We start from the raw sequence: 20,795 nt of genomic DNA, 5'->3' as shown, positions 1-20,795 counted from the left end.
GGTGTATTGACCGTTAATTAGAAGATTATATTCTTTGCTTCTTTTCTTTCCATGAAGCCTGCCAATCTTACTCCATAAATCCTTTGTTGACGCGTTGGGATTAATTTCGCTGACGAATTTAACCCAACTGTTGTGCTTGGCTGTGTTGATAGCAGTCTTAGCTTCTTTGCGAGCCCTTTGGAACTCTGCAAGCAGAGTGGGTCTCAGTGGGCTGTCCGGATGGGCCTTTCTTAATTTGCGTAGGGCCTTACGTCGACCTTTGATCGCTGCCTTCAGCTCAGGCGACCACCATGGGACACATTTCCTGCCAGGGATGCCACTGGTTCTGGGGATGTGCACCATTGCAACTTCTAGGACAACTTTGGAGAATTCCTTGGCTGTCCAATCTCGTTTAGCGGAGAGGCGGTTTTCAATGTCAAACTGATAGCCAGCCCAGTCAGCGTATTCAAATTTCCATCTTGGCCTTGTTGAAAACTCTGGAGAAGTTTGGCCGAAGGAAGTGAAGATTGGAAAATGATCGCTTCCGCAAGTATCATCGTGGATGTTCCAAGAAAGTTTTGAAGATAGTTTGTCTGATACTATAGTGAGATCGATGGCTGAAGTAGTACCAGAATAATGGATTCTGGTGTGTTGGCCGTTGTTAAGAAGGAGAAGAGAATGGTCGGATATGAAATCCTCAATGATGGATCCTTTTCGATCGAGGTATGCACCTCCCCAGGCGTATGAGTGGGCGTTGAAATCACCCATAAGCATGATTGGGGCGGGAAGTTGGGCGAACAGATGGTCCAGTTGGCCGCGTAGAGTGTTCGGATCGGAATCATTAGTGATGTAGATGCTAACGACGGTGATTGGAAAGGGGTGTTTAATGCGCACTACCACTGCCTGAAGATCAGTGGTAATGGGAAGAAGATCATGTGGAGTGCCATCTTTGATTGCGATTGCAACTCCGTTTTTTGAGGGGTTGGGACCCTCTTTGAAATATGTGATATATTTTGAGATGAAGTGTTTATCGAAGTTGTTTGGAGTCATAGTTTCTTGAAGGGCTATGACTGTGGGATTAGAGTTTGAAATAAGCATTTTCAGTTCTAGAACATTTCGTCGGATACTTCTGATGTTCCATTGTATCCCGAATTTCTGTGTTGGAGTGAATGTGTTGGTGTTTTTAACTCTAATTCCTAAGTCTTAATTGTGTGTATGTTTGAACTATTCAAAGAGAATTAGTTCGATGGTCCTTTACCCTTGGAAAGAGAAGCTTTCTTTGAGGTATTGGTGTTGTTTTTGTTTGGTGTAGAAGTCTTTGGAGTGTTTGTTGTGTTTGTGTTGTTTTTTGTTGAATGTGCGTTGCTGTTGTTGTTATTGTTGTTTTTTGTTTGATGTGTGTTGTTGTTGTTGTTGTTGTTGTTGTTTTCTGTTGGGGTTGTATTGTTATTTGTTGTTGGTGTCTGTCTTTGTTCATTCTTAGTTCTTTTCTTGTCCTTGTTTGTTAGGGTCTCATCTTCAGATTTTTGATCTGACTCTGAGGATGATCCTTTAGTTATTTTTCTTTTGTTTTTGTTTTTGTTTGGAACATCAGACGTGTCCATAGAAATGACTGATTCGCTTTCGGATTCAGTTGATGAACTACCAGTTGTTGAATCTGTCATGGTTGTATCGAATGTAGTGTCAATTGGGGGGGTGCTTTCGCGACTAGAAGTGGCCGAAGCGGCCGAGGCGCAGTTACATTTGCAGTTGCAGCTGGGTGCTGGCTTTTGCAAGTTGGAAAGTCTGTCTTGCAGAACACTTGCGAATGTTGGAGCATTGTTTTGAAGTTGCAGCTGTTCCTTTGCCTCTTTGTATGAGATTCCATTGTCGATTCTTATTCTGGTGATTTTATTTTCGGTTTGCCATACGGGACAATTCCTACTAGAAGAGGAGTGGTTCCCTTGGCAGTTGACACAAAAAGCTGAAGCATCGCATACTTTGTTTGCGTCTGTTTGTTGTTCCGGATGTTCATGGCCGCAGTTTCTGCAAAGCGGATTTTCGCGTTTGCATCGCTTGTTCGTATGTCCAAATTTGTAGCACTTGTAGCATTGCATGGGATTGGGATAAAAATTTCTAGTCCCGGCTCGAATGAACCCAAAGTAAATAAAATTGGGAACGACAGTTCCGCGAATGGTCAATATTAAAGTGGCCGTTGGCACAACAATGTTGTTGTCCTTTCTGGTGATGCGTTTGACGCCGATCACACCTTGAGCGGTGAGTTCTTTCACCAGTTCGGATTCCGGAAGGTCGATAACTTCGCGGCAAGTCACAACGCATTTGCGTTGGTTTAAAGTTGGGTGGAAGATCACTTCTACAGGAGTATTATCAATCAGTTTGGTAATCGAAAGTAACTTACCGACTGTATCCTCATCCCTGGTTGTCAAGATGTACTGGAGTTTCTTTTTATCATCTCGCTGTGGTTTGGCGCTGTTGAATTTTTTTACAACTGCCTTGATGGTATTGCTGACTGTGAAGGGGTTTGTTGGAAGCACCTTGTCTCCTGTGGCTCTCAGAAGCAGTATCTGGAGATTACCGTTCGAGGGGTCCGCCCATAGTGGAGCGGTGGCTTCGGTGGGCCTGCCCTCATAGAAATTTGTAGCCCGGCCTCCCGGAGGCCCGGAGCTACTTGAAGCCATGCTTCTGCTTGACTATACCTAGGTTATAGTCAGCAGGTACGGATATGAAATCACTAAAATTCCTTATTGGGAGATATTCACTAAGAGGTATGTTCCCAGAAAATTACACTTTGTTCTAGTAAAGCACTTTGAAAAGCCACCAATGGGTGCGGAAAATTGCAAATCACACTTAATATAATAATTGCTTCCGTCACTTCACTTGCCTGTATGCGTGTTTTTCTTTTTTGATTTTATTTAATAATAAAGATTCACTACACTACAATATAACTGGCAACACTGCCCGAAAGAAAAAGGGGGCGTGGCGTCGGTGACGCCGAAAAAGCGCGCGCTTTTTCCGGCAAGCCGGTGAGCGCCCGCTCTCCACGGTCGAAGCGAGCTATTGCCTTTTCCCGCTCTCCTTCTGCTGTCACCTTAAAACTTATTCTAACAAATCTCCTTCCACAATCGCCAGGGGGAACGTCCCAGTCCGCTGTCCAGAAACGCCAAAACTCCGAGCTGCTGAAAGAAAAATCGACCTTCTCGGTCGGAGGTTAAAATCAGTAGAGTTTGCCTCAGCGAGGTCCACTGTTTATACTCTAGACAAATATTCCCCTTCGTTCTTCTTCTTTCCCTTTGTTCACGGAGACTTTAAGTCTTACGATTTCCCCTTCGTTACTCGACCATAAGTTGCTCGTTATTGACAGCTCTGTTCGGGAAAGCACACAAATGTATAGGAAAATGGAAACACTTATAGTTTTCATGAATTTTAACCATTTATATGGGATTGGGATTGCAATGTTTTCAGCATTGTACAGAGAAAGAGACAAATTTAAGAAAGACAAACGTAGAAGAAATCTTCCGTTTTTTGAATAAAAAAAAATATCGATGGCGGGAAAAATATGAAAATGATAACGGAAAGCTAAACCTCGTTGAAGAAAGCGTCCAAGCTGTAAAGCTTGACAATATCTAGAATGAATTAAATTTTAAATCCGTTAGACAAGATTCCTCTTGTTTCCGAATAGAAGGATCTGGCTCCAACGAATTTAGGGAATTTTTTCCCGAAGGATCCAGATATTCTGCTCCGAGAACCGAAAAATTCGATGGCATAAATTTTATCTACAAAGAATCTACCTTACAATACGGTGATCCAGTTTTCTTGCATCTTAATATACTAAAGACTATTTGTTCGAAAATTAATAATGCTGAAATGTCATTTTTGCCTATATCATTTAAGGCTCATGTAACTTTAACTCCTATTGATTTAAAAGAAAAACCATTTATTTTTATACATATTCTAAACATGTTTATATTTCAGATCAAATTTTAAAATTCAACAAAACTAATCTGAACACATGCACTAGGAACCGTGAAATTTCTGATTTTCAAAATTCTTTAAATAAATTCACTGTGGAGTTCACGTTCTCTATAATATTGAGATGTATCTAACTAATCAAAGTTTTCCAAGCGTTACATTGGATCCTAAATGTGAGAGGATGAGAATGTTGAATAACATTATTTTAAATTCCTATAATGTTGAAAAGATTTGTCTGGGCTGCGGAGCAACCGAAAATGACCCATCGTTTTCGGGAACAGTAAATCGAGTAAACTGTAATAAATGTAAAAGATGGTGGCATGTAGACTGCAACCGGGATAAAGTATTATTTAAAGATACCACACAATTTCCCTGCATATTGTGTGTTAGAATAAAGTACAAGAACTGTTTTGCCCATCTCTAATTAGAGCAGTTCGAAACGCGATTTTGGTCAATGGAATTGTGTGTAATACAAACAATACAAGTATTTTATAAGTTTAAATCGGGATGTGCGCGTACGCACGTCCCGGCTACCAAAAATTTCACACACGAGTTATCCACATGAGGGATAATCGCAGGGGTCAACCCAACCGAAGTGCAATGGAAGGGTCTCGCCCTGGGGGAACCGCCTTTCTGATCACGGTAACCCCTGTGCCAGGTAAGTATGCTTTGCCGTTGTTATCAGTTGGCTGTACACCACACAGCGGTATGTTACGATAGCGATTGAGTAACGCTGGATTCAACATCCGTAAGTTCAATTGATATTCAAAATTTGAAAAAAATAATTTGCTTGTTACCAGCTGTCTGACATGTTTGTCAACGATGAATCTTATTTGAATACGTCACGTTATCTGTAGATATCTGATGGTTTTTTTTTGACAGTTTATGCAATCATATTAAAACATGTTCTGCTTCGAACAGGTTGGTTATGCTCTTAAATTAGAGAGCATAAACTGGATCTGAAAAATCAGTTAGCTGTCTACAAACAAATTATCTACCTCACAATAGAAAACGTAATGTCAATCAGAATGGGTTTTGGCAGGACACACAAACGAAAGTTTCAGCGCGTACATAACGATTAGCCTTGTTCTGTATTCCGACGGATTTCTATATCGTTGAAGTTATAATACCGCATTCCCTATTTCGAACGTTTTGCCCACTTAATGTTCGAAGAGAAACAGATCGAACGAAATGCAAAAACAACTCTAACGGAATACAGGATGGATTTTCGAAATACAGAATAGGGGTGAATATTCCAGTTGTATTTCTCCATGTATATAAAATAGTCAAGGTACTTTAGAGAAGATCTCCTTGGATTCAAAATAGATTAAATTTGAATATTTCTAATTTGTACAGCAGATGTATGAATCATATCATCATATCAACATTTGAGAAACTTAGTGAAATCAGAGATGAATACTGTAAAATTTGACTATTATCTCTCATACATTCATGGCATACAAATTGGAATCCAATCCAGTCCAGCGTACAATTAAAAGCGTCTAGCGTTAGTAAAACAAGCGTTTCAGCATGCAATTCAAATTTTATTCAAAGATGAACCTTTGTACTCGAGTTGTATATTGTATACAACATACACATTCAGCTTTTAAGTTTCAACCAACATAACAAACTAGAAAGATAAGCATTCAACAGAGTGCTTACGGGCTGTTTCTTTCATTCTACTTCATAAAGTGCGAGGAACATACAACGTAATGTTGACGTAACGTAATTCTCTTGGACTAATCCAGCGTTCGTTGACATTGACATTGCTGGTGTGTGTGTGAATGTGGTCATAGGATTTTCACTGGAACATGGAATTTTGTTACGTTGACGTTACGTTATATGTGCATCGCACCTAAATAGAAAATGCCTTGTGATAGCTTTTTTCTATATCCTCAACAATCGATAGCGCACCGCTTCGCCCTGTGGTGTAGAGCCTGCCGGAGAGCACAGCAAAGCATACTTACCTGGCACAGGGGTTACCGTGATCAGAAAGGCGGTTCCCCCAGGGCGAGACCCTTCCATTGCACTTCGGTTGGGTTGACCCCTGCGATTATCCCTCATGTGGATAACTCGTGTGTGAAATTTTTGGTAGCCGGGACGTGCGTACGCGCACATCCCGATCTTAAATTGTGAAAATCATTCCTAACAATGTAACATATCAAGAACAAAGCTTCGTACTTATGGATTTGTTCTGAATTCTTTAAACAAGCGCAAGTTTTCAGTTATGTCTGTCATAATATTACAATTGATTCATCTGTGTCCGATGAATCAATTGTAATATGATGAATCGAATCGAAGTAGAGTTAGAGGCGGACAAAACAGTTAACATTGATGAAACCGCCCTCATATTGGCTTGGAACGGTAGCAGTGGATACACTTTTAATTTTCCTAGTTATTGCTTGATCATTGCTCGAAATTGGCCATCATTCTGAAATCCTTGTCGCCAAAATTATCAATTGCCTTCTACAATTTTTTTGAAAGCAGTGCGCTTTCCGAGGGCTAAGCTTTTGTGTCACTGGAAACATCCACGGTTACTCCATCAAACATTTTCAATAATTTAAAATTATGTTCAATAAATTCTCAATCCTCGTCTTCTAGGTTCAGTTTGGAATCGAGAAACGCGCTCCAGTATGTCATACGTGGAATTTCAACGAGTTGGAACATCTTGTTTCAGCTTCAAACCTTTTATGCTCAATTTGTTCCGCATGTCGTGCAGCTTCAAGAGAATATATGAACTTTTTTTTAAATATTGCACTATATGTATTGTCTTGTCAACAACATCTGTTGTAGATTTCAAGTCTAAATCTGCACAGTCAAAAAAATCATATGAGCGAAACAAATAAGGTGCCTTATTTCCAGAATCGATGATCTGTATTTTATGTTGACGGCATTGTCTTTTATAATTGCTGTTATCGTGTATTGTATGTAGAATTCTCTCAGAATAGTCAGTACTAAAGCAGTGGATTATGTTCTTATCGGTATGTCTTTCTTCACATTCAGAACATTCTACCCAACGAAACCCTAGATCGGATTTCTTTTCGAGAAAGTGTGCAGTGACTGCATTAAATCTGACGTAAATATTTGTCCACATATCGCAAAAAAGACAAACAGCAGACGTTTCAGTCAAATCAAGCTGGCAGTAAATAAGAAGGACAAATAAGCTTAACTTTTTTTTAATTCTATATCTTCCACTATAGAGAATGGGTGATATTCCCGACAAATCATTTTTAATAGCTGGATGTCGATCATGCATTATTTATCTACAGGTATTGGCACCTCAATTTACTGAAAGATTGATGATTGTGGATTCGATTGGACTGAAGCAGGTCAAACGCCAAACGAAACAGCACTTGAAATGATCGATGAAGATGTTCCGGGTCTAATACGATCGAATATTTCGGGTTCGGCTTTCGAATTTCGCTAGCTGGCTCTTTCATAAGAAACAAAACGGGTGTTTGCTCCTCAAATGCCGCTTCACATTCACAGCAGACATCTCCAATACTGCTTGACAATATCTACATTTTCCCTTTCGGTTTTGTGTTTTTCAGTTTTCATTTCCGATTCTGGTTCTTCCAGACATTTCTGTATGAAGTAGGTGTTCAAATATGTTCATTTATTTTGTTTATTCAAATAATTTACCACCATAGAACAGAAATTTGATTTCCTTACCTATTAACAAAACTGTTTGAATAGTTTTCGCTTTCTACGGTCGTTTAAGCTACAACCAATCGGTTTTGACTAAATGCCAGACGTACTGCACTGTTTTCAAAGATCGATTCTCTGGTAACGATTTAATCAGTGAATCGATTTCCAAGTCGTTTATAACATCGATTCGTCAAGATCGATATTCCAAATGTATACCCTTGCCTTGGTGAAATACATATTTACATATCGTATCCATAGTCGAGGGTAAAGTAGTTAATGATTTAGTCAAATAAGAATCGGGATGTGCGCGTACGCACGTCCCGGCTACCAAAAATTTCACACACGAGTTATCCACATGAGGGATAATCGCAGGGGTCAACCCAACCGAAGTGCAATGGAAGAGTCTCGCCCTGGGGGAACCGCCTTTATGATCACGGTAACCCCTGTGCCAGGTAAGTATGCTTTGGCGTGCTCGCCGGGAAACTCTGGATCGTTACTTGACGTGGTACTCTAGCGATTACGGGAAATGGAACAAGCAGTGAAGTTTCCACAAAAAAATCGTATTGGAAAATCATCGTTCAACCAGGACTCTATTCCGTTCAATTGTTTTCCTCATGAATTAATATTCTCTACCCTACATCTGTTTCTATTTGGTATAATGGAGGGGAAATGGTAAAATCTGGAAATGGAAAGGTTGAAATAAAATTAATTCCAAATTCCAAATTAATTCCAACTATTTCCAAAATTATAATTAATACGTGTTACGCATTTTAACAATATCGTGTAGATACAGGGGAAAAACCAAAAAATTCACAGGAGGGTTGTGTCTGAGACACGATCGCATAGTTGACGTAGGATTCCGTTAGGGTATCTGTTGATTTTGAATATGTTTGAAGAATTACATAGTTAAACTCTTTGATAATGAGTTGGTGGCCCTGAAAATTGCCGTTTTGTTTGGTTGTTGGGTTGTTGGTGTTGTCTCCACCAGTGTTTACCGAGTGATGATGACAGAAGGATGGTAAACAGTCGTTGGATGGTGCGTATCATATAAAAGACACCGAAGTAGAACGAGATATGACGAAAACCGCCCTTTGTGATCCTAGACGAGATGCTCCTGTGGATGAAATAAAAAAAGACGGGTGGGTAATGTCTGGGACATAACCGGAGTGACGTAGGACTATACAAAGGGGACAGCTTTTGCTAAATATATATTTTAAATATATTGTTTTATTTTCTTCTCCTACGTTAATGGAAAAATGGATTAGTTTACTGTTTACTCTTTATGAACATGTTGGGGGTTCTGAAAAGAACCTTTGGTGTTGTGTTTTTCGTTTTTTTACAAACTTTCTCAATTTTTTCTCACTATCTTATAGTTGATTCTTGATTTTTTTCTGAAGGCTTTGTACTTATTAAATGTTCAACGCCGGGCATCTTTCGGTGTATGTTCATATCGCACAATCAAAATGATGGCTGTGATAGGGAATGCATAGGTGGTCATCAGCATATATTTTACTATTGAGTACATTACCGTACCTTAAACTGTGGTTTCGGAGACGAATGAATTGTAAGATTTGTAGTCTCTGCCAACAAAGTGAATAAAAATGAAAAAGAACCGAGGTTTTGGAGACGAACTCTACGATCTGTCGAGAAACAAACGAGCTATAAGCGTTCTGAAAAACCAACAGCAAATACAGGGACGGATGACCTTCGGATTAAAGTCCTTTAAAATAAGAACAGAGCAGCAGGAAATACATAGCTCATCATGTTGCTCCTTAGTTATTTTTCTATACAATGCAGATGTAACAGATGTAGAAAGCATTGAACTGTATTTCGTAAACTCTTTTCTGGAAGGTTTAATGGCCCTGAAAAGCGCCATGTTTTATGGAATGGTTCCAATTTAGAAAACTTAGCACTCGTGGTTTTGAAAAAAAACCATTTCGAACGCCCTCGATGTCGCCTTGTTCTGGATTTGTCACCGAAGCAGTTTGTATAAAGAACAAAATTTTTCCTTCTTCTACCTGCTGCCGTTTTGCGATTGCGTTTGTCACTCGCCACTCGCTGCAACTGCCTGTTGTTGTCTTGATGTCCACCGAACCGAATGTGGTCTGTTCTGAATGCGGGTTTTCTTATCGTCGCGAGCAGCTTTGCCAGCTAACTCGATCACTTCGGCGGCCGAAACTATATAACGCTTACTAGGTGGACTGGTGCACTGGTACTAACGCGCTCGGCCTAGCTACCCTTGCGGAGCAATTGGAAAATACACCTACGGGGAATTGCCTTTCCCTTCACTTTTCCTCCTTTGTCATGTCCAGACATGGCTGCTTGTGTTGTTTTGTTGATGTGATGTGATGCGAAACGATGTGGTGTACTGTTTCGATGAGAATGATCGTTACGGCAGCGGAGCGGGGATTTTTAAGCTGACTGGCTGACTCGAGAATTACGCATGTGTGAGACTGCGACCAATGTTTCGTTCATATTTTTTCTTTTTCCTTTCCAATCGTGCTTCATTGTATTTCACTGCTGCTCTGGTTGCCCGTTTTGGTCGGTACGATTTGAGGAGCACAAAGTGGACCAATCAAAAATGGGCACATAGTGCATTTGGACAATGCTTGATATTTCACAATTATTCAATTATTTATCTCAAGAAAAATGAAATGTTATTCGTTATGATAGATGCGTAGATATATTTCCTATCAATTGATGCAAAAACCTTTGCGATCTATTGAGAAATGCTCGAGTTATAAGCGTTCCAAATCTTGCATTTTTTCCTATTTGTTCAGTGTCTAGATTTTCATTTCACCCCCTATATCTTCCGGTTAGACGTAGTCCTACGTCAAAAACTCACCAATATAAGATAATTACCAATGCCGAACAAAATTATTATTTTTTCTCATCAGTAAAAACATGTTACTTTAATATGGAGAAAACATATTTGAAATGGAAAAGGTAATGTTATTTTATAATATGTACTTTCTGAGTGTTTATTCAATCCAATGTAAATTTTAATTGGACTAACAACACCTAAGACTATATTTAGATCATATGGGGAATCTTTTTTCTAGAATTTCTTCGCTTTTCCAATTATTCTCGCCATATAAATTTTGCTTGGGTTCTCGTTCTCGAGCGGGAACACACCTTGGATTATATTTATGAAAATTGAAATAAATCGTGTCATATATCATGTCATTTTTAACACAACTGCTACCATATACAATTTTACACTTACACTTGTGATAAATTTTTCACAATACACGATCGGTCATTGATCTGAAATTTCACGAAGCAACTAACATTAAAGGTCCAAATTTACCTTACTTGCAAGACATAAATGCCCCCGACTTGCATATATTTGCAATGCCGATTTCCCCCAGGCAGCTTGGTTTTGATGTCTATGTTAGGGACCTGCCGCATGTGTCGTCAATTTCGACCAATCAGAAGTGGGTATTTCCGTTAGGATAGGGGTTGAGATTTTTCAATTGTTCGATAGTTAATTTTATGACATATAGTTTTTTCTTCAATATAAAAAATTGTTATGGAGTGCCGAAATCGATTGACGCAAAAATTTCATCAATCCTTCATGAAATGACTGAGCAATAAGCGTTTGAAATTGGACAATTTTCACGATGTACTCGATTTTCGATTTTCAATTTGTACCCCAATATGTTCCCGAAAGACGTAATCCTACGTCAAAAATAGACTGGTACATTTGAGAGATGCAATTACTCCAGAGGGAAATGTAAAATAATTGATCGTTTAGCCATTCTTCCGTTCACATATTTTGGAACCAACGATAGATGAATGAAATGAACAAAGCATTATGTAATATGCCAGACTTGCAACGAAGCACGTAATCTATCATAATGCATGATTTGTTCGCAATTGAATTCGGAAATTGTTACATTCAATCACTGGTTTAATCAATATTTTTTTCAATTTACTCAAATTATTACTTCATTCGAAAGATAGAATGTCCAAGAGTTATAATATTGTTAATTATTGACCCAAAAACTTGTTTCAATTGCTTAAAATTGCTTTGAAAACAGGCCTAAGTTAGCACTTATAAGAATCGAAGATATGAGCCTAGGGAAATATGTGTTGCAAAATAGATGCAAGGTGCGGGTAGAGATGTCTAAATTTTTCGTTTATTCGATCATCGATTTATCATTGGGCCATTTTTAAATATTCGATACATTCGAATAATTGTCTTTCAGTATTCGAATCGAGGGAATATTTATTTTCTGTAATGATAATGAATAGACATTGATTATAAAAATATTATGGTATCATAATTTTAAAAGTTCCACCAATATAATTCTAAAATAATCATAGTACAGAATAATGGTTTTTGAATGCTATAGTATTTCAGTAGATTGATAAATTTACCATTTAATGATTTTTTCTCGAGAGTACGTCATGAAAATGATGTACCATATTTTTTTATTTTTTTACTTTTGTACCCGCAAGCATTTCTGCACTTCGGAATGAGTGCAGACTTCAAAAGCGGTACGAACACAACGCTATGGCTCGGTTATTCAAGACTGCATTGGAAGATATCTCTTCATGTCCTCAGCTCACTGAACTTCTACGTATACCGTTTGGCAAAATATTGATAACATCCATAGTTTTATTTTCACCCATAGTTTTATTTTCATTAGTATTTTCAACACTGTTCTGTGTAATATTGAAATATATTTGCTCCGTAAATACGTTCAAACCTTAATTATTTTCAATTTCAATTGAAATGTGTACGTATCCTAAATAGTTATAATTAAAATGATCAACACCAGACTCAGAACCTTCCAATGTTTAATAATTCTACCATTCCCAACAAGGCATGGCGTAATACACATTACATTTCCAAGTTTGATAAACACATTTCGCATAAAAAGGGGTGTAGAGCAAAGAAAATTAAGTTATGAGAAAAGCAGTTGAACTGGCTTTCCAATACGAAATTTTCATGGGAAAACTTGACTGTCGTTCCATTTTCTGTAATCGCTAAAGTACCACGTCGAACAACGGTCCAGAGTTTCCCGGCGAGCACGCCAAAGCATACTTACCTGGCACAGGGGTTACCGTGATCAGAAAGGCGGTTCCCCCAGGGCGAGGCTCTTCCATTGCACTTCGGTTGGGTTGACCCCTGCGATTATCCCTCATGTGGATAACTCGTGTGTGAAATTTTTGGTAGCCGGGACGTGCGTACGCGCACATCCCGATTTAAACAATATAAGTCACTTGATCATAATTTATGCTTAATTGGTTCAGCTCCTTATTCCATACTTTACGTTGTCATTCAATATAATTGATTTATTTTGATCGTTGAAAAAATTCATGATGAAATAATCAGATCAAGTATCTGCTCAATATTACCATTACAATCATCCTAAATCTTTAACAATACAAATGATAGATGAATGGAATCATTTAACCAAGGCTGCCCAAACAACTCCAATAATTCTAGAAATAGATTACTTAAAACACAAATTACTACTGATCTGAGATTCTATATGGGTTGCAAAACTGGGGGAATCCGACATGGAGTCATTCACTTGCCCTGTTGGGTGAATTCAGAACAGCATAATTAATTATTTACCTGAGACTCGATAAAATATAAGGATACAACAGGTTTAAATAGATTAAAGTATTTTTAATATTTTCTCACAATGAACAGGGACGAGGACATTCCTCTTGACACGTCTATTGAAATGTTAGGAACTAATTCATCTCCTTCAAATGAACTCTGTTTCTTGTGCTTTTCCTCAAGTAAATTCTACACGTTTCTGATGAAAATACTCCACCAATTTCTTCTAATACAAAAGTTCCCCGATCCAAGACTTGCCCCGGAGGCAAGACTGGGGCATATGTTGTTTATAGATTGACGCTATCGAAAAAGCAAAAAATCTTAGAAACATTTTCTGCAGTTGTCATGATTACTAGGGTTAATCGAGACAAACTGCGACTAGTTGTTATTGTTAGCCTTGCTTAGGCGAATGAAATCATTAGACCTGGGAGTGTTGAAAAAATTATAGGAGGTTGTGTCCAAGATACGACCACATTATCGACGTAGAACTACGCTGTTATTTTGTTCAAGTCCCCCTCTTTGCGCTCTTCTCAACAGAAGCCCTTTCTATTAATATTTCTGGTCTCGATTGGTGTAGCTGTCATCCTTGGTGGAGATAGTTTTATCACTGTCATGCGAAACCAAATCACACACAAAATTCAACAAAAAATATTTTCTTGGTGAGCCGATTCATAAAAACGAAACCAGTTTTCTGATTTGGTACCCTTAATGAAAGACGTAGTTCTACGTCAAAAATTACTACCGTGAATACATTCCCTGTCAAGAAGTTGAGATCGACGAAGTATTCACCAAACTGGGTCTCACAAAGGAATACATGATGCGAGAAAATTCTGGAATGCTAGAAATTACATTCCGTGATCTACCGTGTTGAGAGGTACTCCAAGAACGACATAATTCATAAACTGTAGTTAATAACTTAGTCAAATAAGAATCGGGATGTGCGCGTACGCACGTCCCGGCTACCAAAAATTTCACACACGAGTTATCCACATGAGGGATAATCGCAGGGGTCAACCCAACCGAAGTGCAATGGAAGAGCCTCGCCCTGGGGGAACCGCCTTTCTGATCACGGTAACCCCTGTGCCAGGTAAGTATGCTTTGGCGTGCTCGCCGGGAAACTCTGAACCGTTTCTCGACGAGGTACTCTAGCGATGAGTCATAAAGAAATAACATAATTTCTCATTAATAAGCGGATATCAACACAAACTTCTATCTACCCCACATTCCAGAAAAAGTTTGAACAGAAAAGCTCTGAACGAAATCGGAGGGTTTGTTCAATTATACTGCTAACGGGGCATTTTGTTCGCATGAGTGATCGTTGGGCTTTTTGTCTTGCTTAGGGGCTGTCCACATACCACATGGACAGAAAAAGCATGATTTTAGGCACCTCTCTCCTCTTCCGTGAGCTAGCGTGGACATTCCTCCAGTCTTAGGAAAAAAATCAAGAAATTCTACTTTGTTCGCATTTCATTTTTTTCTTTCTATTCTCTATTTCATGTTTTTATTGATAAAAACGATAGCCTTATTAATAGTAACGATTTGTTTTAAATTCTTCGATTTTTTAAACATCCGGGAAGCTTCTCATTTTCATCCGAATTCTATTCGCGTTATCTTCATATCCTTATCAAAATATCACTAGTGAATCAACTCTCGAGTATTTTTTTTTAAAAGCTGACCGGCTGTTACGTTAGACAGTGTGCAACTCCTGATGTTGTTCATTTAAGGCAGTAGCCCGATGTGACGACCGAAATTTCGACGTTTACTCATATTTTTTTTAACAAGAAAATAAAATTCGATCGTTTTAAGATGTTTACATGCTTTAATTAGTGTTTTAAAATATAGAAAAAAAAATTTTTAGTATATTTTATATACATTTGTTTCTAATATTTGACGTCAAAGTGGACCAAATGGCTACCGAAAGAGCGATTTTTGTTTTTATTTATATTTTGACATGCGACAGTTCCCCTGAAGTACAGGGTGACTCAAAAGTCATAAAATTCTTCAAACATAAGGTGACTATCAATATGGTGTCAATAGTCAATAGTTATACTACTTTACCCCACGTGACCACTTTGCCCCCACTATCCCTACTTATTGAAAACACTTGCATGCGAAAACCTGCTACAGGGTTCTATTCACTTGTCCAAAATTTTTTAAACTCAACATTATTGTGCATGATTTGCTCTTCACAATTTGCTTCAAATATGTATTTCCGTTGCGTTTATGAAACGAATCGCACCCTGAGATGCGTTCCTTCAAATGTTTTCGGAAAAATAAGCCCTTATTCCGGAATCCGGTCGGATTTGAAATAAGCACAATGTTGCACTCTTCAATCTGATCTAGTCAAATCCGATCGGGTTCCGGAATATGGGTTAATATGTAGTCCATACATTGTAGCGTCGTACACATGCTTCACCAGGTACTTATGAACGGTGGTTTTAGACATTTACTAGCTCATGTATTGTGTATCGAGGATTAATCTCAGTAAGTGTCTCGATTTGATTATCATCAGTAGCAGCATGGATTTTCCAGACAACCCAATTGTAGCGTACTACAAAAATCACCAGATATCAATTAAGGAAAACATCATTACAAGAAACAGATCTCCAGAGATATGCCCCGTGCACCCATGGAAGAATTTGTTGTTCGTTTCAAATTTCAGGATTTCTCAAAAAATAAAAACGAAGCAGTTTTGTCATCAAGATCGAAAGTTGACAAAACTCACACTTAACTCGTGATTTTTAATACTAGAAAAATTCAACATTAATTATGTTTTTGGGTGTCTTAATCCTGACAAAATTCATGGCCCGCACACATACACGCATTCCTCACCCACAAACTCATGAAGATAAAAGTTTGAATCGTTCATTCTGAGAGTCGCGTAGCATTTTGTACTTCTAGTACGTTAGGCGATTGAATGCTGATCTAATTTACTCCAAACTTTGAAAAATCGACTATTTAGAAACGACTAAACGTATCAATATGAAACGTTCACAGATGTTTAGGGAATACACTAGGCTAGAAATTTGAAATTTGCATCATTTTCAATCGGAGCATTATAATTTAATTTTATATCCATAGTTCTGTTTCACAATCTTTCGCCATCTTTCACACAGCTTAAATATTCTATCCTCCCAGAACATGTTTGCTTCCTCGTCGAAAACTGCTGCGAGCCATACATTTAAGAAACAGGTTGCTTAATAGTAAAGGGTGTGTCACATCAAATTGCATCACGGAAAAAACGCTGTAGAAATTTAATTTTTAGGAATTATATCTTCAGCTTTCGCTTATAATAAGATAAAAGTGTATAGATCAGGTTGGCCATGCTTCACTGTCAATTTTTCGTAAATTTGGAAAAATGTCGTCGAACGAAAAAGAGCGTCGTCACATCGGGACATCGGTAAGATGCTGGGAATCGTCCAATCCACGGTCAGCAGAGTACTAAAACTTAACTTCGAGAACCTAACCATCGACCGGAAGGTGAAGAACGGCAAAAATGGATGCTCCGTCAGTGAAAAAGATCACAAGCGCGTAGTTAAGCAGTTTAGACGTGATCCGAGAAGTTCGGTCCGGGATGTCGCCAATAAGCTGAATTTGTCAAGTTCATTCGTCCAGCGGACCAAGCAGCGGGAGGGCCTGCGTACATACAAGGTTCAGAAGGCTCCTAACCGCGACGAAAGGCAAAACATGATGGGGAAGACGCAAGCCCGGAAGCTGTACACCGAAATGCTGACGAAGCCGCATTGCCTGGTAATGGACGACGAAACCTACGTCAAAGCGGACTTTCGTCAGCTGCCGGACCTGTTGTTCTTCTCCGCAGAGGACAAATTCAGCGTTCCGGAGGAGATTCGCAAGCAGAAACTATCCAAGTTTGCCAAAAAGTACATGGTGTGGCAAGCGATCTGCTCTTGCGGAAAGCGGAGCGCCCCCTTCGTGATGACCGGCACGGTAAACGGGCAGGTTTACCTTAAGGAGTGCCTACAGAAGCGCTTACTACCACTATTGAAGCAGCACGAGGGCCCGACCATCTTCTGGCCGGATCTCGCTTCGTGCCACTATTCAAAGGACGTGTTGGAGTGGTACGAAGCCAACGGGGTCACCTTCGTGCCAAAGGAAATGAACCCGCCCAACGCGCCGGAGCTTCGCCCAATAGAGATTTCTCTATTGGCGATTGGGCGATTATGAAGCAGGCCCTCCGGAAGAACCCAAAAGTTGTCAAATCGGAGGCGGACTTCAAGAGAAAATGAATTTCTGTTCAAAAAAAACTACAACCTGACGTTGTACAGAACCTTATGGACGGGGTAAAGAGGAAGGTGCGAGCATACGGGCTTGGGCTCGAAGTATGAATAAAAAGAAAATGCCAAAAGTTGTTTAATAGTTTTTATTTTACTGTCTAAAATTTTCAAAAGGATCGGTCTACTGGGCGAATTTCTACAGCGTTTTTTCCGTGATGCAATTTGATGTGACACACCCTTTAGCTCATAATACAGAATCCATTCCAAATCTCACCAGAACAGAGTATATCTTCCTTCGGGCGAAGACCGGATATGTAGAAAAATTAATAAGCATGGTATAAATCATCGCATAAGCAAAAATGCTAGTATTTCGCCTGACTTTTTGATCGTTTATATTTTTTTCCGATAATCCTACAGCATCACTACAGTCAATTGCAGAGAAAGAAATATTAAAATTTTCACTGAATTCATCATCCATGCTTTGGAATATATCTTTACTCAACAAAAGAGGAAAGCAAGGACTTGTTGATTTTTTTTCTAATTTTTATGATATTTAGTACGGTTTTAGATATATTTACCAAAGTCTCATCATTAAAGTTTATTCTACTTTGAAGCAGACGAACAAATTACATATACAATTTTGTTTTATTGACTGTGGATTCAAAAATTTACTCTTGAGTAATTTTACACTCTGAAACGTATTCCTACATTAATAACTCTGGAGATACATCTACATTCACATTATTCTAAATAAAGCAATGTTGTTCCTCAAACTCGTTGTAATTCCTTAAAATCGTCAGACAAACTGGTTTCATGAAATTTTCTAGCACTGCTTTGGGAAGCCACAAAACAATTTAGGGGCTGTCCACATACCACGTGGACAGAAAAAGCATGATTTTCGACACCCCCTCCCCCACCATGGACAGGCGTGGACATTCCTTATACCCCTCCCCCTATTGACCACGACATTCCCCCCGTTTTTGGAAAACAAAACTCAAGAAAAGTCTATATTTTCCGCTTGAATCTCATTTCAAGATTGTTTCTATTTCCTATTACATGTTTTTATTGATAAAAATGATGGTCTTATTAATAGTAACGAGTTGTTTTTTTTTCAAGATTGTCCGGAAGCTCATTATTGTCTTATATAAAAATATCAATGTGAATCTACTCTCGAATATTTTCATTGTAGCTGGTTGGTTATTTGAGTATCAAAAAATTAAAACAATGAAATCAAGCGCTTTGTTTGAGAACAGTTATTGGCAAATATCAAAGAAATTCATCGAAACAATACAAAAGTGATATGAATAAATAAACGATGTTGATCTAATCGCACTGTTCGAATTGTAAAAAATGTTGGAATGTCGGATTTTAAAATTAGCACAATGTTGCATTCTTGAATCTGATCGAGTCAAATCCTATCGGGTTTCGCAAATGTTGCAACCTTGGATGGCAGAATGTGAAAATTGATCTTGATCGTTCAGATTAGGATATGTCAAATTAGATCGGGTTGATATGTAGTCCATATAATGTAGCATTTTTTTGTACCCGTGCTTCACCAGGTGCTCAAGAACGGTGGTTTTAGATAGCTGTAGCGAATAATGTGGTGCGATTAATCTTGGTAAGTGTCTCGATTTGAATGTCATCAGTAGCAGTACGGACTTTCCAAACGTGGGGATTCCTTTGTAACATGAGCGTATTACAAAAGTTACCAGATATCAATAACGAAAAATATCATTGAATGAAACAGATCTTCGAAGCTTGTAAACCCATGGAAGAATTTGTTGTTCGTTTCAATTTTCAGAAAGCCTTGGGAGTTTTTGTCATCATGAGTGAAAGCTGAATTGAAATACGAACTTAAGTCGTGATTTTTAATACTACAAAAATTCAACATACTTTGTGTCCTTGGGTCATCATGATCCCTGTTCATGTGCGTTTCTTTCAGAATATACATTTCAGGGAAGAAGTTCTGCCATATGAAAAAATATGGATGTTTGAGTACTAAGGGTAGGTGTAAAGTTTAAAAAATCTTTCAAATACAAAGTAGAACTCACTCAATTTTGGGTATAAACATGAATGTTTTACTTTAAAAAAATGGTTAACGTGTCCTCGTGGATATTATCTAAACCCCCTTCCCCCTCACCGTGGACAAGCGTGGACATTTTCGTAACCCCATCGTAACCAGCATCAATGTTGATGCTGATTCTTATAGCCTAAAGTGTTTTCTATCATATGATCTATTGGATAGGCGAAAAATCTTAAAAACTTGTCGAATTCGCAATCTTGCCTCCACGTGGAGGCAAGATGGCGAATGCTTGGAGGCAGGTTGGCGTATATGGTTTGGTCACCTAAAAATCAACAAAACGTAACACCAATTGTTCATTTATCCATGGTTGGAACAGCGGAAAAGCCAGTTTCATCAACATTGTAAATGTCACACGCAGGAAAACGATACTGAGCTCGTATATCTCCCAAAGTTCGAAAAAATAAGTCGAAATTTTCTTTATAGAATGCCATTAATCGAGCCGCTGAGGTATTTTCTGGCTTTCTCAAAGATAGCTTATGAGTATTCATAAACATTTAACCCATGTCCGTCCAGCGCATGTTCCTTTGAAAGAGTGCTCTACACCATTTTTAACCGCAAACGAATATTTAGGCAATTCTTCTAAACTGGACCTTTGTAAGACGCACGCAGGTCAACAACGACCACAAAATCATTAAGCTCTTTTAGTTGAGAGTCGCTGAATGTGGCTTTAAAGCGAACTTTATTGAACGACGTATCCTGAAATTGATACAGATTTAATATTTCTTGCATAAAGAACATGGAAACGCAAATGCTGAATTGAAAATATAACCTCCATGTCTGAATATTTTCGTCGATAGCGTCTCAAAGTTGATTCTGGCACACCGAACTGTTTTGAAGCACCCAGAACACACGAGCCTTCTTCTATAGCTTTCATAGCATTCTCCAAACTAGTGTCCGACCAACATTGTTCTCTTTTTCGCCTATAAGTTCTAACCATCTGCAATAAAAAACCAAAAATTATCATAATGTTGCAGTTCGCCAACTTGCCCCCAAGCGACTTTTCCAAGAAAAAAAATTAGCTGAAAAATATTCATGATTGAAACTCGCCGGAAACAAACAGATTATGTACAATAGAGTAGCTTTATCATGTATAAAATTATTTTGAAGTTTTAACTTTCCTCATAAAGTGGATAATGAAATTAGAAAAAACGGAAAAAATAACAAAATCACGATCTTTCACATTTTTGTTTTTCACTTTTTTTTGTGATAACGTTTTATGAAGAGTTACCGAGTACAAAGTTTGGCCATCTTCAGTAAAAAGTAAGTGGCGCTACCTTCATTACAACGGGTAAAATTACCGATT

At 38.4% G+C, this 20,795-nt stretch overlaps 5 non-coding genes across 5 annotated transcripts; 2 read left to right on the top strand and 3 right to left on the bottom strand.

The window, feature by feature from the left end:
- Positions 1-4,450: 4,450 nt before the first annotated feature.
- Positions 4,451-4,614, bottom strand: LOC129772002 (U1 spliceosomal RNA). The gene has a single exon (XR_008742520.1). It is a non-coding gene; the product is annotated as a U1 spliceosomal RNA (small nuclear RNA).
- Positions 4,615-5,907: 1,293 nt separating this feature from the next.
- Positions 5,908-6,071, top strand: LOC129772001 (U1 spliceosomal RNA). Its single transcript, XR_008742519.1, has one exon. It is a non-coding gene; the product is annotated as a U1 spliceosomal RNA (small nuclear RNA).
- Positions 6,072-7,892: 1,821 nt separating this feature from the next.
- On the bottom strand, positions 7,893-8,056 carry LOC129772436 (U1 spliceosomal RNA). The gene has a single exon (XR_008742631.1). It is a non-coding gene; the product is annotated as a U1 spliceosomal RNA (small nuclear RNA).
- Positions 8,057-12,645: 4,589 nt separating this feature from the next.
- Positions 12,646-12,809, top strand: LOC129772008 (U1 spliceosomal RNA). Its single transcript, XR_008742525.1, has one exon. It is a non-coding gene; the product is annotated as a U1 spliceosomal RNA (small nuclear RNA).
- A 1,296-nt stretch (positions 12,810-14,105) lies between these two features.
- Positions 14,106-14,269, bottom strand: LOC129772007 (U1 spliceosomal RNA). Its single transcript, XR_008742524.1, has one exon. It is a non-coding gene; the product is annotated as a U1 spliceosomal RNA (small nuclear RNA).
- Between the last annotated feature and the right edge of the window lie 6,526 nt (positions 14,270-20,795).

Source organism: Toxorhynchites rutilus, chromosome 2 (assembly GCF_029784135.1).
Source record: "Toxorhynchites rutilus septentrionalis strain SRP chromosome 2, ASM2978413v1, whole genome shotgun sequence".
NCBI classification, from domain to species: domain Eukaryota; kingdom Metazoa; phylum Arthropoda; class Insecta; order Diptera; family Culicidae; genus Toxorhynchites; species Toxorhynchites rutilus.
The sequence above is the reverse complement of the archived record's forward strand: the minus strand, read 5'-3'. Positions and strand labels throughout refer to the sequence as shown.